The sequence below is a fragment of the Bos grunniens genome, chromosome 3 (genome assembly GCF_055505025.1).
Source record: "Bos grunniens cultivar Pamir isolate PY7600 chromosome 3, Bosgru_T2T1.0, whole genome shotgun sequence".
Taxonomy (NCBI): domain Eukaryota; kingdom Metazoa; phylum Chordata; class Mammalia; order Artiodactyla; family Bovidae; genus Bos; species Bos grunniens.
In genome coordinates this window covers 66,643,394-66,670,989 of record NC_141167.1, presented here as the reverse complement: position 1 = coordinate 66,670,989, position 27,596 = coordinate 66,643,394, and the positions used below count along the sequence as shown (strand labels likewise).

General features: G+C 40.4%; 1 pseudogene; it reads left to right on the top strand.

The window, feature by feature from the left end:
* The first annotated feature begins 429 nt into the window (after positions 1–429).
* Positions 430–26,780, top strand: LOC147375752 (guanylate-binding protein 4-like; annotated as a pseudogene).
* Positions 26,781–27,596: the final 816 nt, after the last annotated feature.

Here is a 27,596-nt window from a genome sequence, read left to right as displayed (position 1 = left end):
AAACATATGTGTATTTAGTTTTTTCACATCCTATATTATCTGTCTCTTCCACTAGAAGAGAGCTTCACAAGGCAGAGATTTGTCTCCATTTTGTTCACTGTTTGCTTCTGAGTGCCTAGGACAGTCTCCAGCACAAGGTAGGTTCTCAATAAATATTTGTGCAATTACTGAGTGACCAAATCGTTCGGGAACTCCAGAGATGGTGTCTGGTAACTCCTCATCCCCTTCATGTCCCATCTGCCCCTAATATCCCTCAAATGCTTGTGTTCTCAAGGCTCCATCATCAGTGCTTTGTGTTCTCATTCTATTCACTGCATGCCTCCCATGGACAGGTTGCTTTAGGGTTCATTAAGGATCCATGAGGTAATGTGTATAATTTACCTGTACAGGCCTTAGCACACTAGGCTGAATACTTACCTTTCAGAAACATACAAACAATAGAGAATTGATGTACAGTTTCTACAAGCAGAAGGCTGATGTGCACCATGAGAGATGACTTCCGGATCTTGTGTTTTACTGAGTTGTTCCTCTGGGTTACAGCTTCCAGTGGCATCTGGATCCATTGTAATGGACCCCTTCTGTCTGGTGGAAAACCAGAAATGTCAGTTGTCAGTAAATCCCAGAGCACTGAAGATTCTTGAGCAGATATCTCAGCCTGCGGTGGTAGTGGCCATTGCAGGGCTCTATCGGACCACAAAGTCCTACCTGATGAACCGCCTGGCAGGACAGAACCACAGTGAGTGTTGTTCAGGACATTTGCTTGGAAGCAGTGATAATGCAGGCTGCTGATCCACCTCCTCTAGGGTCATGTTAAGGAAGAGTCTAACCCCCACACTGAAGAAAACTTCTAATTCTCACCACCAAATTTATAACTCCAAAGCCATCTCTCCACAATGTTCACTCTCTGTGCAGTAATCTAGAGTTCCTAATCTCATCAAAACATCTACCTCTTTCATCTTGACCCCATCTGCTACAATCTCCTCTGGGGCTCATCTTGAATGATTACTGCCTTTGTTTTTCCTTCATCACTTTTGCCCTAAACCACAGGGTCATTTCCAGGTCACACAAATGTTGTTTAACATGCCCTGCTTCCTCTTTTTAGAAAGAAATAACATATAATGGAAAAGAATCTTAAAAACAATTATTTGTCTATATATTAGATATTGTTATGCACATTCTCTCCCTCTCTCTCCCCGAATCACTTCCTGTACACCTGACACAAACACAACATTGTGAATCAATGATTCAATGAAAACTATATAAATAAATGATATAAAGTATTTTAAATGCACTTTTTAAAGAGGAATGGAAGGAAGAACAGATAGCAAAATTCCTGCATCTTATATCTCAATGGGACAGCCATCCTTTTTTTTAACTTTGATAAATCATGCCCCTAATCTATCTCTAGTGTTTTCTTGTATGTAGAATTAGAACACATACGTATACAAGTGTATATGTTCTCTTGCTCATGCTCAGTGGAGCAGATGTGTCTGACTGTTTGTGATGCTTTGGACTGTAGACTGCCAGGTTCCTCTGTCCATGTGATATTTCTGGCAAGAATACTGGAATGGGTTGCCATTTCCTCCTCCAGGGGATCTTCCTAACATAGGGACTGAATTTGAGTCTCCTGTAATTCATGCACTGCATGCAGATTTTTTACCACTGAACCACTGGGGAGGCCCATATATGTATATACATACACATAATAAAGCTGATGTATGTAAAGTGATTAGCTGTTTAATCACTGCCTATTTCAAAAAATAAAACATCACCAACATATAAAACCCCAAATCACACTGTCTCACACTCTTGTTAGAACTCATTAGTGTTTTGATTTTCATGGTGCACTTTTCCACCATTCCTATTTAGACATAGTTTTTCAGTCTTTGTATAGAATTATAAAAAGGGGCTTAAACTTAATATAAGGCATTACATTGTGATATTCATTGGTATCTAGCTTCATATTCTACAGAAGTTTATAGGGTTCATCCAGTTTGACAAGTGTAGCTGTAAATTATTTTCATTCCTTTTCAATATGCTACAGATTATGGACAGCACAATTTATCCCACTTGTTGATGAAAATTGGTGTTATTTGTAGCTTTTATCTTTTATGAACAGTGCTGCCATGAATTATGAACATTCTTATATCTATATCTTTGTGTACATGTACACTACCTACCCTTGTGGCATATGCCCAGGAATGGGCTTGCTGGGTCTAGGAATACATATGTTTTAAACCCCTCTAGATGATATAATACAATGTTTTAAGCTTATATTCATTCTATGTGCTTATTAGCATAAGCTGAGAATTCTCCATAGCTTCACAAAAATTAGGGAAAAGCACTAATCTTTTTTGCTCATCTAGTGTTTGTATAGTTGCATGTTATTTGCTTCATTGCAAATAAATTTGAGTACCTTATCATATATTTATTTGCTATTTGCATTTGCTAATTCAATAAGTTGATATTTTCCTAGCAGGATACTTCTCTTCTTCTTACTGATTTTTAGGACAACCTGCTTATATCTCCTTCAGCATTTCTGTCTAAGAAAGCCAGTCACCATTTCTTTCCTAACGTCTTCCTCTGTGGCTTAGTGGCTCATCACAATTAGGGGATAGAACCTCAGTCCAGTTCTAAAGATCCATAGGATTATATCACTGTCTCTCCAAGGACTCTTGCTCTATTGCTGTGCCTGTAAGTCTCTCCCACTCTTTTTATTCTGCTTTTCTCTTCTCTCATTTTTGCTTTGCAATCTTCCATTGGCACTACACAAAACATTTAATATCTGTTTTCCTTTTATAAGAACTCTTGACCACTAATCAAGGGAAAACAATTTCCTTTGTCAAGCTTAGTTAATTAGTAGGTCAGTTTAGGAGGGATTAAAGGTTTGAGAAGCATCCAAGGAGTGGCGGCTGCGTGGGCACAGGAGGACCGAGAGGAGTTATTCCACGTTCAAGGTCAGGAGGGGTGGAAGTGAGGAGATACCCCTCGTCCAAGGTAAGGAGAAGCAGCTGCGCTTTGGTGGAACTGCCACAAAAAGATACCCTACGTCCAAGGTAAGAGAAACCCAAGTAAGAAGGTAGCTGTTGGGAGAGGGCATCAGAGGGCAGACACACTGAAACCATAATCACAGAAAACTAGTCAATCAAATCACATGGACCACAGCCTTGTCTAACTCAATGAAACTAAGCCATGCCCTGGAGAGGTCTGACAGAATGTAGTCCACTGGAGAAGGGAATGGCAAACCACTTCAGTATTCTTGCCTTGAGAACCCCATGAACAGTATGAAAAGGCAAAATGATAGAATACTGAAAAAGGAACTCCACAGGTCGGTAGGTGCCCAATATGCTCCTGGAGATCAGTGGAGAAATAACTCCAGAAAGAATGAAGGGATGGAACCAAAGCAAAAACAATACCCAGTTGTGGATGTGACTGGTGACAGAAGCTAGGTCTGATGCTGTAAAGAGCAATATTGTATAGGAACCTGGAATGTTAGGTCCATGAATCAAGGCAAATTGGAAGTGGTCAAACAAGAGATGGCAAGAGTGAATGTTGACATTCTAGGAATCAGCAAACTAAAATGGACTGGAATGGATGAATTTAACTCAGATGACCATTATATCTACTACTGTAGGCAAGAATGCTTTAGAAGAAATGGAGTAGCCATCATGGTCGCCAAAAGAGTCTGAAATGCAATACTTGGATGCAATCTCAAAAACGACAGAATGATCTCTGTTTGTTTCCAAGGCAAACCATTCAATATCATGTAATCCAAGCCTATGCCCCAATCAGTAATGCTGAAGAAGCTGAAGTTGAACTGTTCTATGAAGACCTACAAGACCTTTTAGAACTAACACCCAAAAAAAGATGTTCTTTTCATTACAGGGGACTGGAATGCAAAAGAGGAAGTCAAGAAACACCTGGAGTAACAGGCAAATTTGGCCTTGGAATACAGAATTAAGCAGGGCAAAGGCTAATAGAGTTTTGCCAAGAGTACGCACTGGTCATAGCAAACACCCTCTTCCAACAACACAAGAGAAGATTCTATTCATGGACATCACCAGATGGTCAAAACCGAAATCAGATGGATTATATTCTTTGCAGCCAAAGATGGAGAAGCTCTATACAGTCAGAAAAACAGGACCGGGAGCCATCTGTGGCTCCGATCATGAACTCCTTATTGCCAAATTCAGACTTAAATTGAAGAAAGTAGGGAAAACCACTAGACCTTTCAGGTGTGACCTAAATCAAATCCCTTATGATTATACAGTGGAAGTGAGAAATAGATTTAAGGGACTAGATCTGATAGACAGAGTGCCTGATGAACTACGGATGGAGGTTCGTGACATTGAAAAAGAGACAGGGATCAAGACCATCCGCATGGAAAAGAAATGCAAAAAAGCAAAATGGCTGTCTGAGGAGGCCTTACAAATAGCTGTGAAAAGATGAAAAGTGAAAAGCAAAGGAGAAAAGGAAAGATACAAGCATCTGAATAGAGAGTTCCAAAGAATACCAAGGAGAGATAAGAAAGCCTTCCTCAGTGATCAGTGCAAAGAAATAGAGGAAAACAACAGAATGAGAAAGACTAGAGATCTCTTCAAGAAAATTAGAGTTACCAAGGGAACATTTCATGCAAAGATGGGCTTGATAAAGGGCAGAAATGGTATGGACCTAACAGAAGCAGAAGATATTAAGAAGAGGTGACAAGAATACACAAAAGAACTATACAAAAAATAACCATGATGTTGTGGTCACTCACCTAGAGCCAGACGTCCTGGAATGCAAAATCAAGTGGGCCTTAGGAAGAATCACTATGAACAAAGCTAGTGGAGGTGATGAAATTCCAGTTGAGCTATTCCAAATCCTGAAAGATGATGCTGTGAAAGTGCTGCACTCAATATGCCATCAAATTTGGAAAACTCAGCAGTGGCCACAGGACTGGAAAAGGTCAGTTTTCATCCCAATCCCAAAGAAAGGCAATGCCAAAGAATGCTGTAAACTACCGCTCAATTGCACTCATCTCACACACTAGTAAAGTAGTGCTCAAAATTCTCCAAGCCATGCTTCAACAATACGTGAAACGTGAACTTTCAGATGTTCAAGTTGGATTTAGAAAAGGCAGAGGAACCAGAGATCAAATTGCCAACATTCATTGGATTATTGAAAAAGCAACAGGGCGCCAGAAAAACATCTATTTCTGCTTTATTGACTATGCCAAAGCCTTTGACTGTGTGGATCACAACAAACTGGAAAATTGTAAAAGAGATGGAAATACCAGACCACCTGTCCTGCCTCTTGAGAAATCTGTATGCAGGTCAGGAAGCAACAGTTAGAACTAGATATGGAACAACAGACTGGTTCCAGATTGGGAAAGGAGTATGTCAAAGATGTATATTGTCGCCCTACTTATTTAACTTATATATAGAGTACATCATGAGAAACACTGGGCTAGATGAAGCACAAGCTGGAATCAAGATTGCTGGGTGAAATATCAATAACCTCAGATATGCAGATGACACCACCCTTATGGCAGAAAACAAAGAAGAACTAGAGTCCCTTGATGAAAGTGAAAGAGAAGAGTGAAAAAGTTGGCTTAAAACTCAACATTCAGAGAACTAAGATCATGGTATCTAGTTCCATCACTTCATGACAAATAGATGGGGAAACAGTGAAAACAGTGACAGACTTGATTTTGGGGGGCTCTGAAATCACTACAGATGGTGACTGCAGCCATGAAAATGAAAGGTACTTACTGCTTGGGAGAAAAGTTATGACCAACCTAGACAGCATTTTAAAAAGCAGACACATTACTTTGACAACAAAGGTCTGTCTAGTCAAAGCTATGGTTTTTCCAGTAGTCATGTATGGATATGAGAACTGGACTATAAAGAAAGCTGAGTGCAGAAAGACTGATGCTTTTGAACTGTGGTGTTGGAGAAGACTCTTGAGAGTCCCTTGGACTGCAAGGAAATCCAACCAGTCCATTCTAAAGGAAATCAGTCCTGAACATTGGAAGGACTGATGCTGAAGCTGAAACTCCAGTAATTTGGCCACCTGATGTGAAGAATGGACTCGTTTGAAAAGACCCCGATGCTGGGAAAGATTGAAGGCAGGAGAAGGGGATGAGATGAGGATGACATCACCGACTCAATGAACATGAGTTTGAGTAAACTACGGGAGTTCAGGGTGCACAGGAAGGCCTGGCCTGCTACAGTCGATTGAGTCGCAAAGAGTTGGACATGACAGAGTGACTGAACTGAACTGAACTGAACCCCAGTCATATCACAGGAAGAACAAAAACCAAACAAACTAAACTTGTGCCCAGTTAGGGTTAGGTGGACAATCAGGACCAGGTCACTGCTCTCTCTGTCTCCTTGTGATGACTTCTTTATCTGCTCTTTATCTCAAATACCTGACAGTGGTGAACTCTAGTAACACTTTGTCTTTTCTCCTTGGTGAAACTGGGAGCTCAGGTTGCTCCGTATTAATCAGCAAGAAGTCAAATGCCATCAAGATGTAGAGGGGTACAGATCATCTCAGATGTTATACCCATACTAAACAGAACACACAGGACATGGCAGCTGATTGGCCTGAGCATGCTGAACCATGCTCCCCTAGGTATTTGATCATATCCATTTCTATTCTCAGTTGAAGGGAGCATTGCCTATGGCAGACAGTCAAAATCTTGGAGTATGGATAAGATACATTGCCTGCAGCTTCTTCAACATATACCTCACCTCCTCTCCACTGTGGGCTTAAACCTTTAGAAAGAAGGGCAAGCGATTCTCACAGGTCTTGTTGAATTTCCTGCTGTTACATGCCCACCTCAGTCAATGAACAAAGAATTCATCCTTTTTTGAAGAGAAGAAGAGAAATGAGGAAAATACAGAGAGGAAGGGGAGGAAAAATATCTGACAAAAGCTGATGTATAGTCCAGGTGTTGGAAGTACACAGATAATCCACTTAAAGGGCAACTGAAGACATTTAAAGGCGGGGCTGGGGGGACAAGTTCAAGGGCACAAGCAGAGGGATTGAATGAAGGATATGGAGCAGTCAGAAAGTGGCAGGAACAATGACCAGGTAGCTTTTATAACTCGTGTAGAGTGAAAAGGCAAGCAATGTGTGAATTCCAGAATTATCAAAGATCAGAGAAAATGGATGGTGCTAAATGAAAGATGTGACCAAGACAGAGGAACAGAGACACTGGGGCACCGTGGTTAATGAGGGTGGAAGCAAGGGGAATAGGAGCCTGACTTCTAGTCTCCTGCTGGTACTTCTTACTGGTAAATATCCATCAGAAAGGATGGAGGATATGGGGGATCTTCCGTGTCAGATAAATATAGAAAGTTTAATACAGTTTGCATTATTTCTATAATGTGACATAGTTAGAGCCATTAATGGTAGGAGGTGAATAGGGGGGGAAAAAGTGTTCCTTGAGAAGGTTCTGAATATGTATAGAGGTTGAATTTTCTGTCCTTGTTAAAATGGAAGTATCTTCCTCCCAGGCAGGCATTCATCTGCACACAAGTTCACCCAAAGCAACCCATGGGCAGTCTGGTCTATTGCTCTTACTGTGTGTTGCATTCTTGTCTTTCTGTGCACGTTTCCCTCTGGGCTCCACAGTGAGGTCTGAAGCCAGAGGCATCTGGATGTTGTGTGTGCACCATCCCTCCAAGGAGAACCACACCCTGGTCCTTCTGGACACTGAGGGTCTGGGCGATGTGGAGACGGTAAGGCAGGGAATCTTCTTTACTCTTGAGACTCCACTTAAATTTCAATTTCCCACCTCAATTCAATTTTTAGGACATGTTCCTATAAACTGCAAATCCTATTATGAATGATGAGGCCAAATTCTCTTTCCTTGAATTAATTCTTTGATAAAATATATACCTCAGTGCCAGGAGCCGTGAAGCATTCCACTCGTGACAAAGGTCATGAGGAAGGAGGCTCGGCATACGCAAAGGCGGGATCGAGCCTCAGGAGTCCCCCCGGATATTCTCGAGCATCTACCCCCCAAAAACCAGAGTCTGCCTACTTTATTGCTTTGTGCTCTCACCTCTGACTTTACTGGGGGCTGTCCCCCACCACCATCTCGCTCTCTCTGTCAAAGAGTTAACTTACAGCTCCAATTAATAAAGTTCCTGGGCAATTAGGAGTGTTTAAATCCAAACCCCTCAGATGGCTCTCTAACTCACCTGACAAGTTTACCCGGACTCCTACAGCTATGCATACGATTGTTTACAGTCTTCCAGCCTCGAGAGGCACAGGAAGCTTAAGATACTCAAATAGCTTAGAACCTCTCAGAGAGTTAGAAACTGTCAGAATAAACTAGTAAAGGATTTCATTGATGAGCCAATGCTTGTTGCCAAGTTTCCACATCCCCTGAATTGTATCCTTGAACGTGTATTAATTAATACAGTTGGTATGTAGAAAAAATAAGTAGTGGCCTTGGTGTTTGTAACTTTAGACCCTTAAGGCAATACATTCTTTCCTTTGTTGTAAACCCATTACACATCTGCCCTATAGGAATGCAATTTTATCTTCGGAAGATGGCGCCAAACCTTAAAATAACTACTCTTAGAGAAAATAAGTCTTTGTTGATAAGTCTTTGTCAAGAGTCATAAAATGTTAATAGGCCTTCTGGCCAGAAGATGATGTAAATCACCTAAACCATTTGTATACGATAAATTTGCAGGAAAGAAACCCTGGTATTTGATAAGGATCAAAACTGCTGACTTTGCATCCCCTGTTATCCTCTATGTGTAACTTAGGGTATAAAAGCCCCTGTTAAAAATAAAGCTACGGGCCTTGCTCACCAATGCTTGGTCTCCCCATGTCATTCTTCCCTTTAACTTCCAGCTGAGTCTCCATCTGGAGCGCAGAACCCACCATGCTTACTAATTATGCCTGGGCTCTACTGTCCATGGAATTCTCCAGGCCAGAATACTGAAGTGGGTAGCCTTTCCCTTCTCCAGGGAATCTGGATCTTCCCCACCCAGAGATCCAACCCAGGTCTCCGGCATTTCAGGCAGATTCTTTACCAGCTGATCCACACGGGAAGCCCAAGAATACTGGAGTGGGTAGCCTATCCCTTCTCCAGAGGATCTTTCTGACCCAGAAATCAAACCGGGGTCTCCTGAATTGCAGGTGGATTCTTTAGCAACTGAGCTATCAGGGAAGTCCATACAAGTTAATAAATACTTATTGGGCATCTGAATCCTCGGGATGAAGTGTAACAGATATCTCAGTGAGTTAAAGACCCAGAGCTGAGTTGGGGAGATAAATATTCAGTGTTATCAGTACAGGGAACCAAGAGGAAAAGAATGTGAGAATCTATCCCAGTTGTTCAGGTTCCTGAAAACTTCATTATGAAAGCTATAACCCATTCAATCAATGGGATCTAGTCGTTGAAGTGTGTGGAGTTGAGTTGATGTTGGTGTAGGTAAGAACCATTAACATAGGATTTCTCTGAATAATGTATTTTTCAAATCTCCAGAAAAGTTTCAGCTATCCCAGGAACATTTTAGGTTCTGAAGATGAATTCGTCACTGACTTATCTAGAAGCATGAGCTACTTTAACCAAGAACTTTGCAAATGGGATAATTTTAGAAACTTTGTCTTTACAATGTTAGTTGTAATCAAACTTTTCTACTTATTTATAGTAATCTGCCTCTATATAAGAAACAATAGCATTGAATCTTTGGCCTTCATCATTGTAGATAAAAGCTGGTACATAAATTCAGAATTTATAAAAGCTGGTACATAAATTCTAAATTTAAAAATCCAGATTTAATGTATTCAATAATCACATTAGTGTCAACCCAAGTTGGTCTACTGATTCGTAATAGACCGTAATTTTCATGATCCTCTTCTTTTTATCTAGCTGCATTTTTCAAAGAACCTAAGCACACTGAACTGCACACTGATAGCAGAAGTACTTGCTGCTCATATTGGTATAAAGTATCTTGGTAGTATATATGATGATTTAGCCACTAAGTCGTGTCCAACTCTTGCAACCCCATGGACTGTAGCCTTCCAGGCTCCTCTGTCCATGGGGTTCTCCAGGCAAGAATACTGGAGTAGGGTGCCATTTCCTTCTCCAGGGAATCTTCCTGACCCAGGAAAAGAAACTGGGTCTCCTGCATTGCAGGCAGATTCTTTACAGACTGAGTTACAAGGGAAGCCCTGATACCGTGTGTGTGTGTGTGTGTGTGTGTGTGTGTGTGTGTGTGTGTGTGTTTGTATACACACACATTCTATTCCAAAGTCACTCCTACCTTGCCCTGAATTTTGTCTTCAGCCTCATCATCTACTACCACACAGGTAATCACTACTTCAGTCAAATAAAATAATCGTGTAATACCTTTACATGAGCACACTTTCTGGCAATTATGATTGGCTTCTGTGGGCCCTTCCACCTGCATGATTTCTATAACTCCACAAATCCATCTTCTGTCAATTCTTTAAACTCCAGCTATTTATTTCTTAATACCATCATATTACAGTCAGACATAAGCACTACTGCTCTGAATGCACAGAGAATTTTTTCTGGTTTGGGCATATGGGTTTTCCTGGTATCTCAGACAGTAAAGAATCCATCTGCAATGCAGGAGATCCAGGTTCAATCCCTTGTCCAGAAGATTCCCTGGAGAAGGGAATGGCTACCCACTCCAATATTCTTGCCTGGAGAATTCCATGGACAGAGAAGCCTCACAGGCTACAGTCCATGGGGTCGCATAGAGTCAACCACGACTAAGCAACTAACATTTACTTACTTACCTTTGCCATTTATAATATAACGCTTGATTCCATGCTTGGCAGCTTATCATCTTGGATGTATGTAAACGTCTCCAATAAGATTATGTTTCCAGGTATACCTGCACCTCTTCAATGCCCTCTTTCTAAGGCAAGGAGTATAATATGAAATTTTATATACAAGCAAGCAAATAAGTGTCTCCTGTTAGTTAGATGCACAGTTAGTAGTTGATTAATTTAACTGAATATCACTTGTGTTCTTAATATACACCATGATATATTAAGAAAACGTTGGAAAGGCAACCAACACCCACTCACTGTCCCACAACTTCTATGTTCCAGGCACGGTACTAAATATTTTAAGCACATATAGGGTATCATTCATTTCTGTTGGCAGCTAATCATACTCAAGTGCTTAGAGGGGTCAATATCTTCACCAGAAAGGTTTGCATTTAGCATTGTCTTGAAAATTTGCTATTTGCCTCACTATTGAGTTACAGTACAGCTGTTATAGTAAATGAACAACTGAATGAGAGCATAAGGAGTAGCATCCTCATGCTGTAACGTAGTTTCTAGGGGAACTCCAAGAATGACTCATGCATCTTTGCCCTGGCCATGCTCCTGAGCAGCAGCTTTGTTCAACAGAATGAACACCATCAACCACCAGGCCCTGGAACAGCTGCAGTATCCTTCCAGAACTGAACAAGTAGATTTCATTGACTTCATAAGAATAGCAACTGACAATGTTTCTTCTTTTCCATGACTCCATTCTGTTGGCAGATGAGATAGTAAAATGGGGCAAAAGGGAATATTCGTAAAACTGGTTTTTGGGGTGAGATCCGGAAATTGTGTTGGAGAGTGCCATTTATTCCTAAGTTAAGATCCCAGATATGTGACTAAATTAACAGAACTGATCAGAACCAAATCACCTCCCAGCTCCGACAAAGTAGCAGACTCAACTGAGTTTGAGAGTTTCTTTTCAGACTTAATCTGGACTGTGCGGGATTGCATGCTGGAGCTGGAGTTAGATGGGAATCCCATCACTGAAGATGAGTACCTGGAGAATGCCTTGAAGTTGATTCCAGGTATCAACTTGAAGGGGCAAGGTGGTAGAAAGATCAGTAGGAAGTGGGATCAAGAGCCATATATGAAAAACTCTCAGCAAACATTATCTTCAATGGTGAAAAATTGAAAGCAATTCGCCTAAAGTCAGGAACAAGACAAGGGTGCCCATTCTCACCACTACTATTCCACATAGTTCTGGAAGTTTTGGCCACAGCAATCAGAGCAGAAAAGGAAATAAAAGGAATCCAGACTGGAAAAGAAGAAGTAAAACTCTCACTGTTTGCAGATGACATGATCCTCTACATCAGTTCAGTTCAGTCACTCAGTCGTGTCCAACTCTTTGCGACTACATGAATTGCAGCACGCCAGGCCTCCCTGTGTATCACCAACTCCTGGAGTTCACTCAAACTCATGTCCACTGAATCAATGATGCTATCCAACCATCTCATCCTCTGTTATCCCCTTTTCCTCCTGCCTCCAATCCCCCTCAGCATCAGAGTCTTGTCCAATGAGTCAACACTTCGCATGAGGTGGCCAAAGTACTAGAGTTTCAGCTTTAGCATCATTCCTTCCAAAGAACACCCAGGACTGATATCCTTTAGAATGGACTGGTGGGATCTCCTTGCAGTCCAAGGGACTCTCAAGAGTCTTCTCCAACACCACAGTTCAAAAGCATCAATTCTTTGGTGCTCAGCTTTCTTCACAGTCCAACTCTCACATCCATACATGACTACTGGAAAAACCATAGCCTTGACTACACGGACCTTTGTTGGCAAAGTAATGTCTCTGCTTTTGAATATGCTATCTAGGTTGGTCATAACTCTCCTTCCAAGGTGTATCTTTTAATTTCATGGCTGCAATCACCATCTGCAGTGATTTTGGAGCCCCAAAAAATAAAGTCTGACACTATTTCCACTGTTTCCCCATCAATTTCCCATGAAGTGATGGGACCAGATTCCATGATCTTAGTCTTCTAAATGTGGAGCTTTAACTGACTTTTTCACTCTCCTCTTTCACTTTCATCAAGAAGCTTTTTAGTTCCTCTTCACTTTCTGCCATAAGGGTGGTGTCATCTGCATATCTGAGGTTATTAATATTTCTCCTGGCAGTTTTGATTCCAGCCTGTGCTTCTCCCAGTCCAGCGTTTCTCATGATGTACTCTCCATATAAGTTAAATAAGCAGGGTGATAATATACAGCCTTGACGTACTCCTTTTCCTATTTGGAACCAGTCTGTTGTTCCATGTCCAGTTCTAACTGCCGCTTCCTGACCTGCATATAGGTTTCTCAAGAGGCAGGTCAGGTGGTCTGGTATTCCCATCTCTTTCAGAATTTTCCACCGTTTATTGTGATCCACGCAGTCAAAGGCTTTGGCATAGTCAATAAAGCAGAAATAGATGTTTGTCTGTAATTCTCTTGCTTTTTGATCCTCTACATAGAAAACCCTAAAGACTCCACCAGAAAATTACTAGAGCTAATCAGTGAATATAGCAAAGTTGCAGGATATAAAATTAACACAGAGATATCCCTTGTATTCCTATACACTAACAATGAGAAAACAGAAAGAGAAATTAAGGAAATAATTCCATTCACCATTGCAACGAAAAGAATAAAATACTTAGGAATATATACACTTAGAGAGACACGGACAGAGAAGCCTGGTAGGCTACAGTCCACGGGGTCTCAAAGAGTTGGACACAACTGGGCGACTTCACTATACTATACTATACTATACTATAATATGCTATAAAGAATTAAAAGACCTATATATAGAAAACTATTAAACACTGGTGAAAGAAATCAAAGAGGACACAAATAGATGGAGAAATATACCGTGTTCATGGATTGGAAGAATCAGTATAGCGAAAATGAGTATACTACCCAAAGCAATCTATAGATTCAATCCAATCCCTATCAAGCTACCAACGGTATTTTTCACAGAGCTAGAACAAATAATTTCACAATTTGTATGGGAATACAAAAAAAAAAAAACTCCAATAGCCAAAGCAATCTTGAGAAAGAAGAGTGGAACTGGAGGAATCAACCTGCCTGACTTCACACTCTACTACAAAGCCACAGTCATCAAGACAGTATGGTACTGGCACAAAGACAGAAATATAGATCAATGAAACAAAATAGAAAGCCCAGAGATAAATCCACACACCTATGGACACCTTATCTTTGACAAAGGAGGTAAGAATGTACAATGGAGTAAAGACAATCTCTTTAACAAGCGGTGCTGGGAAAACTGGTCAACCACTTGTAAAAGAATGAAACTAGAACACTTTCTAACACCATACACAAAAATAAACTCAAAATGGATTAAAGATCTAAATGTAAGACCAGAAACTATAAAACTCCTAGAGGAGAACCTAGGCAAAACACTCTCTGACATACATCACAGCAGGATCCTCAATGACCCACCTCCCAGAATACTGGAAATAAAAACAAAAATAAATAAATGGGACCTAATTAAAAGCTTCTGTACAACAAAGGAAACTATAAGCAAGGTGAAAAGACAGCCTTCAGAATAGGAGAAAATAATAGCAAATGAAGCAACTGATAAAGAATTAATCTCAAAAACATACAAGCAACTCCTGCAGCTCAATTCCAGAAAAATAAATGATCCAATCAAAAAAATGGGCCAAAGAACTAGACAGACATTTCTCCAAAGAAGACATACAGATGGCTAACAAACACATGAAATGATGTTCAACATCACTCATTATCACAGAAATGCAAAGCAAAACCAGAACGAGGTACCATTTCATGCCAGTCAGAATGGATGCTATCCAAAAGTCTACAAGCAATAAATGCTGGAGAGGGTGTGGAGAAAAGGAAACCCTCTTACACTGTTGGTGGAAATGCAAACTAATACAGCCACTGTGGAGAACAGTGTGGAGATTCCTTTAAAAACTGGAAATAGAAGTGCCATATGACCCAGCAATCCCACTGCTGGGCATAAACACTGAGGAAACCAGAATCGAAAGAGACACGTGTACCCTAATGTTCATCACAGCACTGTTTATAATAGCCAGGCCATGGAAGCAACCTAGATGTCCATCAGCAGATGAATGGATAAGAAAGCTGTGGTACATATACACAATGGAATATTACTCGGCCATTAAAAAGAATACATTTGAATCAGTTCTAATGAGGTGGATGAAACTGGAGCCTATTATACAGAGTGAAGTAAGCCAGAAAGAAAAACACCAATACGGTATACTAACACATATATATGGAGTTTAGAAAGAAGGTACGATAACCCTGTATACAAGACAGCAAAAGAGACATAGATGTAGTGAACAGTCTTTTGGACTCTGTGGGAGAGGGCGAGGGTGGGATGATATGGGAGAACGGCATTGAAACATGTAAAATATCATTTGTGAAACGAATCACCAGTCCAGGTTTGACGCATGATACAGGGTGTTTGGGGCTGGTGCACTGGAATGACCCAGAGGGATGGGATGGGGAGGGAGGAGGGAGGGGGGTTCAGGTTGGGTAGCACATGTACACTCATGGCGGATTCAAGTCAATGTATGGCAAAACCAATACAATATTGTAATGTAAAATTAATTAATTTTTTAAAAAGAGCTCTGACATTCAGCTCAGATGTCAATGATGATTTGGGGATTGAATTGAATGAATGATGTCAATCTTGATTTGGGGCTGGATTGAGGCCATGCTAATGGTGCTTGGTGAATGAAACGTAGCTTTACCTTTATCATTGCTGTTACTTGGAAACCCCAGTGACCAGAGCGTAAGCTCACAGAGGAAGTTTAGAATCCAATATTAGAGAAATGGGTACCAAGAAAAAGAAAGGCTGACATATGTGTATTATATATTGAGTGCTTCTCCTCTCCTATTTGAGTAAGATAATCTATCAGTTTAGAAATTGGTAAATACAGAATTATAAGGTAAACAATAGGACTAATTTTTGACATACATTTCACACAATGTATGTTCTTAGCCTACACAGGTAACTCCTTCATAGACAGGCTGTTTATGCACTAAAGAGTTCAGGGAAACTAATTGCTATGTCCTTCCAGTAAGAACTGTCTGGTTCCTAAATGCCCTTTCTCGTAACATCACACTCTTCATTCTTGAACTTACTTGTATGTATGTCATGTTAAAATAAAAAGCTAGTTACTCAGATTATTTTAGCAGAGAGGATAATTGCTGGTTCCTAAAAGCATTATTAATTTTGCATATTTAATCATTTATTCACTCTTTCAATAACTACTTATGGATAGATATGCCCAGAACCATCTTCTATGATGCTGTAAGACATAGTATAAAATGATACAGGAGATGGATGAGGTCTCCAAGTTTCATTTAGGCTATCTTTACTATGGGATGGTATATGCTAAAGTGATCTCTTGATAGTATGTGTACACTTTTACCCTGATTTATAAAGATTTTCTTTATGTCCTGAGAATCATTTGTCTCCATAGGTTATCTTCCCAGAAATATCATAAATATCTTTATTTCTATGATTACATTACTTTAGAGCACACATGTCATTTCTAACATGGGAACTGCAGTATCAGGAAAATATTTCTGACAATTTCTTGGATAAATCTATTACTCAAAAAACATCTAATAAGTAGTTGATTCACTACACAGCATGGAATGTTAAGGAAAGAAATCAGAAGTTTCTTCACTTGGAATGGATCCCTCCCCTGCCTCCTCAGAAGTACTTTCATCACTCTTGTTGTTGTTAGTCACTCAGTCATGTCCTGGTCTTTTGTGACCCTATGGATTACAGCCCACCAGGTTCTTCTCTTCATGGGATTTCCCAGGCAAGAACTGGAGTGGGTTGCCGTTTCCCTCTCCTGAGGATCTTCCAGACCCAAGGATCACACCCTGGTCTCCTGCATTAGGAGACAGATTCTTTACCACTGAACCACTTGGGAAGCCCTGCACTCTCAGCTCTGTGCAAGAAAAAAAGAAAAAAATACGGAAGTGATTTTCCATTTCCTGAGTAGATTAGCATAAGATTGACTTGCATGATTTGATTAGTAAAGATTTACAGACACAAGAGATACCAAAATGCAAAGATCCCAGAAATGAAACACTTGAGCCTCCTCACCTGAAATTTGTCCATTCCACGATTGCTTGTTTCTCACTACTATTGGCGAGGATCCCAGAATTCAGAACCCCAACATGCCCAGAAAGAATATCAGGAAGTTTTTTCCAAAAAGAAAATGCTTTGCCTTTGACTGGCCTTCAAGTGACAAAAAGCTATTACTCCATATTGAGGAAGTGCTAGATAACCAACTGGACGAGAATTTCCAGAAGAAATCAGAGGATTTCTGTTCATATATCTTACCCATGCAAAACCCAAGACCCTAAGAGAAGGAATCATTGTCAAGTGGGGAGGTGAGTCTCTTGCACTAGAGCATGTGTCTCTGTGATTCAGTGTGTGTGATGAACTTGTGATTGCACTTTGGGATTCTCAGTAATTATATTTTCTTCTCCATGTAACTTGGAAAATGGATGCTCATGCCACACATGGAAATGCATGTTTCTTCACTAAAAGAAGCCTGTGTACGTGGTTTTTTTGCAGTCTATCAAATCTCTTGAAACTATTACAATAATGATATAAGTTAAAGATAGAAATCTTCATGGTGATGTGATGTCTGATGTGATAGGTGTTTTGAGTGAGGATATGCAAAGTATTTTGTGAATTTACACTAAGAAGAAAATAAATCGTAGTCCACGAATCCATGTAGTTTTACCGAGAGACTGAGAAACAAATACAAATCACTCTTATATACAGGGTTGGCCTCATGAACATGCCGCCTGGGCAGTCACACAGTGTCCTGTTCTGAGATGAGTCCTTCTTATTTTCATGTTTCGTGTCACTGTCCTGAAATTCTGATGACATTTTCATCAAGATGTTTTAATTTACAAATTATGTAAATTACTTACAAGTGCCATAAGTTCTTCTTATTTTATTACAATAGGAAAAGTGTTCTGGGAGACCCTTGAGCATATTGTTTGAGATGATTTGTTCAATATTGTAATGTGATGAGTTGGAAAAACATAAAAGATAGAGTGCATAGGAGACACAGTGATTATATTTTTAAAAAGTGGATTCATACAATAAAAGGATGAGGATACAAGAATGAAGGAAATGAGGAGAAGGATAAATAGAAGAAAATAAATCTTTAACTTCAAAAAATTTTATGATTTCTAGAATGCTGATCTGTAAAGCTGTTTTAAAATATCAGGTGAGAATTCTCTCCCATTTCATAAATATCATGTATCTTTCAGTGTTGGGGACTCTGGTGGAGGCCTACATATATGCCGTCAACAGTGGAGGAGTTCCCCGTTTGGAGAACGCAGTAATAACTCTGGCTTAGCATGAGAACTCAGCAGCCGTGCAGAAGGCAGTTGATCACTACAGTGAGCCGATGACCCAGCGACTGAGCCTCCACACAGATATGCTCCAGGAGCTGCTGGAGGTTCATGAAGCCTGTGAGAGGGAAGGCATTGCCGTCTTCTTGAGGGACTCCTTCAAGGATGACAAGTGGATGTTTCAGAAAAAGCTCGCGGTAATGTGACCTAGAATATATCCTTCCTGATTCCTTTCTTCCAGAATGATGCCTACCCACCCCATTTTTGACCTCATGATTCCTGTGCTTCTTATCATAAAATAAGACTAGATTCTAGTGGGTGATATGGCTCTACAAGCTATACAGTCCATCCATTTTCTAAAAGTTGGGCTTTTTATTTTCTGTCGTAGTAAAACAAATTACCCTGAGCTTAGCAAGTTGAAACACACATCTAATAGTTTATCATTCCTCAGGTCACATTCCCACTCAGGGTCCATGGGTATCTGCTCAGTGTACCATAGCCGAAAACAAGGTCAAGTGGGCTTGGTACTCACATGAAGACTCTGGGGAACACCCCTACCTCTTCAACAGCCATGGTGCACTGTTTCTTTCTTCAGTTTCTAATCTTTCTGATTACCTCTTCTGCCACCAACGGAGAAGACTACATGTGAAGGGCTTGTGTGATTAGGTAATGCTCACTTGGGTCATCTCCATTTCTTAACTTAGCCTGTGCCATATAACATAGTCTAAACACAGCATCTATATTTGTCATATTCACAAGTATACAGACTATGCAGAGTGTAGACACCAGGGGAGAGAATGCTTGGAGATCGCAGTTCTACTTACCATTGGCAGCTTCAATGAAAGTTTGACTTTCAGTCTCCCTTGACCATCTTACAAGTTACAAAAATCTCTTAGTTCATATTGAGAAAGCAAGCCTGATTTTAATTTATAAGTACAAACAAAAAATTCTGTTTCTATATTTTCACACACTCCAGCTCTCAGGGAATCGAGAATTCATGAAGAGTTCAAAACTCCGATCAGTGTGTACTTAACTCATTAATGGGCAGTTGATTCGCTATGTATGTGTTTTAATCCATAGCACCCAGTGTGCAGAGGAATCCCTGTTTCCCATCATAATTAAACTTTCCATTTTTCATTGTTGGTGGATGGATCACGATTTGTTCTACTGCTGCTAAAGGAACCACATAGGATTCATGCCTGCCAACCCCTTCACTGAATAGATGTTGAGGTTGAGTCCACTGGATTTAAGGGACTTCCCACAAGTCACACATAGAGGTGGTCAGAACTTGGACTAAAACTAGACTCCTGACTCTGTGTCTGTTATTCTGTGTCTCAATCCTATATTATCAGACTTCCTCCAAAAGAATCACAGCTGGACCTTCCCTTCTAACAGCTTCTTTCCATTGGATTTCTCCACTTTCCCTGATAGGATTTCACGGAGAAAAAGAAGGAAGTTTTCTTGTTGCAAAATGAAGAGGCATCTGTGTTAGTCTGAGCTTAAGCACCTTTCAGAGCTTTTGATGAACAGTATTTTAGAAGGAATTTTCTTTGTTTCTGGAGGACACAATGTCTACTTAGAAGCAAAAGAAGAAAGTTGAACAGGATTATAACCTGGTGCTCCAGAAAGGAGTTTTTCAGTAAAATATTATGGAAAAATGCAAACAAACATTTTGGCCAACCCAATATTACATTATAGATATGTTAAGGATATAAATATTCATGGTGATGAATCATTGAGTGGGTAAGTGTTTCTAGTGAGGATATACAAGGTATTCTGTGAATTTACATGAATCAATAATAAGTAGTAGGTCATGAATCCATGTACACTCTTGAGAGTCTGAGAAACAAGTCTAAATATAATCTTACGTAGTGCTAGCTTCATGCCCATGTCAATGGGGCAGTCACATAGTGCCCTGTGCTGAGATGGGGCTGCTTGCTTTAAAGTTTGTATCATGGTCTGGAAATTCTTGATGACATTTTTGCATGTGGCACTACATTTTCATTTGGAAATAGTGCTCACAAAATATGCAGTTTACTCATATATATATAAGTTCTTTGTATTTTATTACAATGGGAAAATTGTCACAGGAGAACTTTGAACATACTGTTTGAGATGATTCAGTTAATACTGTATTGTGATGAAATGAGAACTATAAAATAGAGTGAATGGGAGACACAGTGATGTTAGTATAAGAAAGTTATAGAAGGTGGAGGATACAATGATGAGGATAAGGATGAAGATGAGAAGAAAGAGAACCTCAAATTCAATAAAACTTTAGTAATTTTAACAGTATTGATCTAAAGTTCATAAAATGAGGGAGAATGTTCTGTTTATTTTAAAAATATAATGTGTCATTCAGGGTTGGGGACTCTGGTGGAAGCCTACATAAATGCCATCAACAGTGGATCAGTTCCTTGTCTGGAGAACGCGGTGACAACTCTGGCCCAGCTAGAGAACTCAGCAGCCGTACAGAAGGCAGCTGGCCACTACAGTGAGCAGATGACCAAGCGACTGAGCCTCCCCACAGACACGCTCCAGGAGCTGCTGGAGGTGCACGCAGCCTGTGAGAAGGAAGCCATTGCAGTCTTCATGGAGCACTCCTTCAAGGATGAAAAGAAGGATTTCCAGAAGAAATTTCTGGTAATGTAGCCTAGAATATAGCCTTCCTGATACCTTTCTTCTAGAAATGTGCTAAGGCTCCTTCTTTTCACCTGTGGTTCACATGCTTCTCATTTGTAAAAGGAGTTTGGATTCCTGTGAAAGACAGGATTCTACAGGCTACATTCCATCCCTTTTTCTAAAAACTGGCCTCTTTATTTTCTACTGTAAACAAATTACCTTGTACTTAGCTGTTTAAAACAACACATATTTATTGGCTCAAAATTCTTCAGGTTAGATCCCAGCTCAGGGTGTACAGGTGATGTGCTCTGTGTACAACAAGATGAAGGGGGGGAAAGGCTCAAAGGCCTTAGTAATACTCCCAAGAATAAACAGCAGTTTGTCATAGGATAAGAAGAATTTGATTTGAGCCAAATGAGGACTAGCACCCTGAAGATACACATACAAGAAGCATTTGAATTGTGCTCCACTGGACTCCAAAATGGGGCGGCGGCGGGGGCTGGGGGGGTGGGGCGGGTGGCAAAACCCTCAATATAGGCAAAACCCACAAAATTACCTGTAGTATTTGTTAAGAATTAAGACTGGAGTTGGAAAGAAGTAAAAGTGCTTGTTACAGGATTGTTTGGAGTCTGAAACCATTGCGTATTTACAATGGGATCTTTGAGACCATAAGTTTACAACTTCCCATTGCTACTATAGCAAACACTGTTTTGGGAATGGATAGTGGCATCCTTGAGTGTGATAAAGTTCAGAAGATTCAAGTTCTCAGTGATGCAGAAACATGCCTAAAATCACATCTACAATGGCCACCAAGCTCAGTTTTGAATTCCTGGACAAGTTATTCCAATTTGATTTTTAAATGTATCCCTTTAATGATTGAAGCAGATGTAAATGTATGCTTGATAGGCCACAAACAGGTTATTGTATTTAGCATAAAGTTTAATTTAAATCATGTATAAGCCACACTGTCCTCCCCATGTGTAAATATGTGAATATATCTTTCTTCAGCACTCATATGGGCTCTGGATAACCACCCTGCTTCATCTTTGAGCCAGCAATGGTGCCCTGTATTCTTCTTTGTTTCTAATCTCTCTGATTACCTCTTCTCCTACCAACAGGAGAAGACTACATGTTAAAGACTTATGTGATTAGGTAATGTCCACTTGGGTCATCTCTACTTTTTAAAGTATCCTATGCTACAGCACCCCACTCCAGTACTCTTGCCTGGAAAATCCCATGGATGGAGGAGCCTGGTAGGCTGCAGTCCATGAGGTCGCTAAGAGTCGGACACGACTGAGCGACTTCCCTTTGACTTTTCACGTTATGCATTGGAGAAGGACATGGCAACCACTCCAGTATTCTTGCCTGTAGAATCCCAGAGAAGGGGGAGCCTGGTGGGCTGCCTTCTATGGGGTCACACAGAGTCGGACACAACTGAAGCGACTTAGCAGCAGCAGCAGCATGCTATATAACATAATCTAAACACTAATAGAATTTTGCCAAGAGAACGCACTGGTCATAGCAAACACCCTCTTCCAACAACACCAGAGACGAATCTACACATGGACATCCCCAGATGGCCAACACTGAAATCAGATTGCTTATATTCTTTGTAGCCAAAGATAAAGAAGCTCTATACAGTCAGCAAAAACAAGACCGATAGCTGACTGTGGCACAGATCATGAACTCCTTATTGCCAAATTCACACTTAAATTGAAGAAAGTAGGGAAAACCACTAAACAATTCAGTTCAGTTCAGTTGCTTAGTCGTGTCCGACTCTTTGCAACCCCATGAACTGCAGCACACCAGGCCTCCCTGTCCATCACCAACTCCTGGGGCCCACACAATTTCATGGCTATTGAGTCGATGATGCCATCCAATCATCTCATCCTCTCTCATCCACTTCTCCTCCCTGCCCTCAATCTTTCCCAGCATCTTTTCAAATGAGTCATTTCTTCTCATCAGGTGGCCAAAGTATTGGAGTTGCAGCTTCAACATCAGTCCCTGCAAAGAACACCCAGGACTGATCTCCTTTAGGATGGACTGGTTAGATCTCCTTGCAGTCCAAGGGACTCTCAAGAGTCTTCTCCAACACCACAGTTCAAACACATCAATTATTCGGCGCTCAGCTTTCTTCATAGTCCAACTCTCACATCCATACATGACCACTGGAAAAACCATAGCCTTGACTAGACGGACCTTTGTCGGCAAAGTAATATCTCTGCTTTTTAATATGCTGTCTAGATTGGTCATAACTTTCCTTCCAAGGAGCAAGCGTCTTTTAATTTCATGGCCGCAATCACCATCTGCAGTGATTGTAGAGTCCAGAAAAATACAGTCAGTCACTCTTTCCACTGTTTCCCCATCTATTTGTCACGAAGTGATGGGACCAGACACCATAATCTTAGTTTTCTGAATGTTGAGCTTTAAGCCAACTTTTTCACTCTCCTCTTTCACTTTCATCAAGAGGCTCTTTAGTTCCTCTTCACTTTCTGCCATAAGGGTGGTGTCATCTGCATACCTGAGGTTATAGTATTTCTCCCAACAATCTTGATTCCAGCTTGTGCTTCCTCTAGCCCAGCGTTTCTCATGATGTACTCTGCATATAAGTTAAATAAGCAGAGTGACAATATACAACCTTGACATACTTCTTTTCCTATTTGGAACCCGTCTGTTTTTCCATGTCCAGTTCTAACTGTTGCTTCCTGAACTGCATACAGGCTTCTCAAGGGGCAGGTCAAGTGGTCTGGTATTCCCATCTCTTTCAGTATTTTCCACAGTTTATTGTGATCCACACAGTCAAAGGCTTTGGCATAGTCAATAAAGCAGAAATAGATGTTTTTCTGGAACTCTCTTCCTTTTTTGATGATCCAGCAGATGTTGGCAATTTGATCTCTCGTTCCTCTGCCTTTTCTAACATCATTCAGGTATGACCTAAGTCATATCCCTTATGATTATACAGTGGAAGTGACAAATAGATTTAAGGGACTAGATCTGATAGACAAGAGTGCCTGATGAACTATGGACAGAGGTTTGCAACATTGTACAGGAGACAGGGATCAAAACCATCCCCAGGAAAAGGAAATGCAAAAAAACAAAATGGCTGTCTGAGGAGGCCCTACAATTAGCTGTGAGAGGAAGAAAAGCGAGAAGCAAAGGAGAAAAGGAAAGATACACCCATTTGAATGCAGAGCTGCAAAGAATAGAAAGGAGAGATAAGAAGCCCTTTCTCAGCAATCAATGCAAAGAAATAGAGGAAAACAACAGAATGGGAAAGACTAGAGATCTCTTCAAAAAACAATTAGAGATACCAGGGGAACATTTCATGCAAAAATGGGCTCGATAAAGGACAGAAAAGGTATGGACCTAACAGAAGCAGAAGATATTAAGAAGAGGCAGCAAGAATACACAGAAGAACTGTACAAAAAACATCTTCATGACCCAGATAATCATGATGGTGTGATCACTCACCTAGAGCCAGACACCTGGAATGTGAAGTCAAGTGGGCCTTAGGAAGCATCACTATGAACAAAGCTAGTGGAGGTTATGGAATTCCAGTTGAGCTATTTCAAATCCTAAAAGATGATGCTGTGAAAGTGCTGCATTCAATATGTCAGCAAATTTGGAAAACTCAGCAGTGGCCACGGGACTGGAAAAGGTCAGTTTTCATTTCAATCCCAAAGAAAAGAAATGTCAAAGAATGCTTAAACTACCACACAATTGCACTCATCTCACACACTAGTAAAGTAATGCTCAAAATTCTCCAAGCCAGGCTTCAACAATACTTGAACCATGAACTTTCAGCTGTTCAAGCTGGATTTAGAAAAGGCAGAGGAACCAGAGATCAAATTGCCAACATCTGCTGGATCATCAAAAAAGAAAGAAAGTTCCGGAAAACATCTATTTCTGCTTTATTGACTATGCCAAAGCCTTTGACTGTGTGGATCACAATAAACTGTGAGAAATTCTGAAAGATATGGGTATACCAGATCACTTGACCTGCCTCTTGAGAAACCTTTAGATCAGGAAGCAACAGTTAGAACTGGACATGGAAAAATGACTGGTTCCAAATAGGAAAAGAGTACATCAAGGCTGTATATTGTCACCCTGCTCATTTAACGTCTATGCAGAGTACATCATGAGAAATGCTGGGCTAGAGGAAGCACAAGCTGGAATCAAGATTGCTGGGAGAAATATCAATAACCTCAGATATGAAGATGACACCACCCTTAAGGCAGAAAGTGAAGAGGAACTAAAGAGCCCCTTGATGAAAGTAAAAGAGGAGAGCAAAAAAGTTGGCTTAAAGCTCAACATTCAGAAAACTAAGATCATGGCATCCAGTCCCATCACCTCATGGCAAATAGATGGGGAAACAGTGGAAAGACTGACAGACTTTATTTTGGGGGGCTCCAAAATCACTGCAGATGGTGATTGCAGCCATGAAATTAAAAGACACTTACTCATTGGAAGGAAAGTTATGACCAACCTAGACAGCATATTAAAAAGCAGAGACTTTACTTTGCCGACAGGGGTCTGTCTAGTCAAGGCTATGGTTTTTCCAGTGGTCATGTATGGATGTGAGAGTTGGACTATGAAGAAAGCTGAGCACCGAATAATTGATGTGTTTGAACTGTGGTGTTGGAGAAGACTCTTGAGAGTCCCTTGGACTGCAAGGAGATCTAACCAGTCCATCCTAAAGGAGATCAGTCCTGGGTGTTCATTAGAGGGTCTGATGTTGAAGCTGAAACTCCAATACTTTAGCGACCTGATGAGAAGAGCTGACTCATTTGAAAATACCCTGATGCTGGGAAAGATTCAGGGCAGGAGGAGAAGGGGATGACAGAGGATGAGAGGGTTGGATGGTATCACCGACTCAATGGACATGAGTTTGGGTGGGTGGTGTTTGAAAGGGAGGCCTGGCATGCTGCAGCTCATGGGGTCTGAAAGAGTCGGACATGACTGAGCAACTCAACTGAACTAAAACATATGTTTAATGTTCAGCTTACTCACAGGTCCAGGAATATGCATACCGGGGAGAGAATTCTTGGTGGTCATAATTCTGCCTACAATGGCATATTCACAGAAACTTTGTCTTTTAGTCTACATTTGTCCATCCTTACAGTTAAAAAATCTCTTAGAGGAAAATCAGATCAATTATAGTTTACAAGTACAAAAGTGAAAAATAAAGTTCCTATATTTTCATACACTCAACCCCTCAATGAAGCAACAATCCAGAAAGAGTTCAAAATTCTGTTGTGTATACTTAACTCATTAAGTTAGGCAATTGATTAGCTATGTATTAATACATATATATATATATATCTTTATCTATAGCACCTAGGTTGCATAGGAAGCCCTACTTCAAGTCATAATTGAGCCTTCCATTTTTCTTGGTTGATGGGTGGATCACAATTAATCCTATTACTGTTAAAGAACAATGGAATTCACAGCTGCCAATCCATCAGTTCACAGGTATTGAGACTAAGCCAACAGAGTTTAGAGACTTCCTATAAGTCACACAAAAAGTTGGTCAGATCTAGAACTAAAACTAGTCTCCTGACTCTGTATCTATTACTCTGTTTCTCATGTGCCCTGATGTTGTGCGACTGCTTCCTTCAAGAGGATCACAGTTGGACCTTCTCTTCTAACAGCTTCTTTCTACTGAATTTCTCTTCATTTCCTTGACAGGTCAATATCAAGAAAAAGAAAGAAGATTGCTTGCTGCAAGATGAAGAAGCATCTGTCAAGTATTGTCAGGCTGAGCTTAAGAAGCTTTCAGACCCCTTGATGAAGAGTATTTCAGAAGGAACTTTCTCTTTCCCTGGAGGACACCGTCGCTACTTAGAAGCAAGGAACAGGTTTAAAGAGAGCTATAAACTCATTCCCAGGAAAGGACTTAAGGTGAGGAGTAAGGGGATTGGGAAAGAACAGAAGATTGGAGTCAAACGGTCTTTGCTGGTTCTTTTGAAATTCTAAGACCAGAGCACCATTTTTGTAGAGAAAGCAGAGCATGGTGGTATTGCTACACTTTTAGCTTTTATATCCACAATTGCCAGCTGCTTGGAGATCCAGGTTCAATCCCAGGGTTGGGAAGATCCCCTGGAGGAGGAAATGGCAACCCACTCCAGTATTCTTGCCTGGACAATTCCATGGATACAAGAGCCTCATGGGATACATACAGTCCATGGGCTCACACAGAGTCAGACATTATAACGTGACTAACACTTTCACTGTCTTTAAATAAACTAGAGATACTTCTTCCCAAAGACAGGATCTATTATCAAGAATTTAGATGAAATAGAACATTCCTTTCAATTAGCAAACACTGTAATTGGTTTTGAAAAAACACTAAATCAAAAAGATACCAGCATCCCAATGTTCATAGCAACATTACTTACAATAGCCAAGACATGGAAGCAACATAAGTGTCCATCAACAGATGAATGGATAAAGGAGATGTGGAGTGTGCATATCCAGGAATGCTACTCAGTTATTAAAAATAATGAAATTTTGCCATTTGTGGCAACCTGGATGGACTTGGAGGGCATTATTCTCAAAGAAATTTCAGACAGAGAAAGACAAATACTGTATGATATCACTTACATGTGAAATCCAAAAAATACAACAGACTAGTTATTATAACTGAAAAGGAGAAGACTCACAGATATAGAGAACAAATTAGTGGTTACTAACGTGGAGTGGGGGAAATATAGGAGTGAGGGTGGGAGGTACAAGTGACTGGGTGTAAGATAGGTTACAAAGATATATTGTAAAATACAGGAAATATAGCCA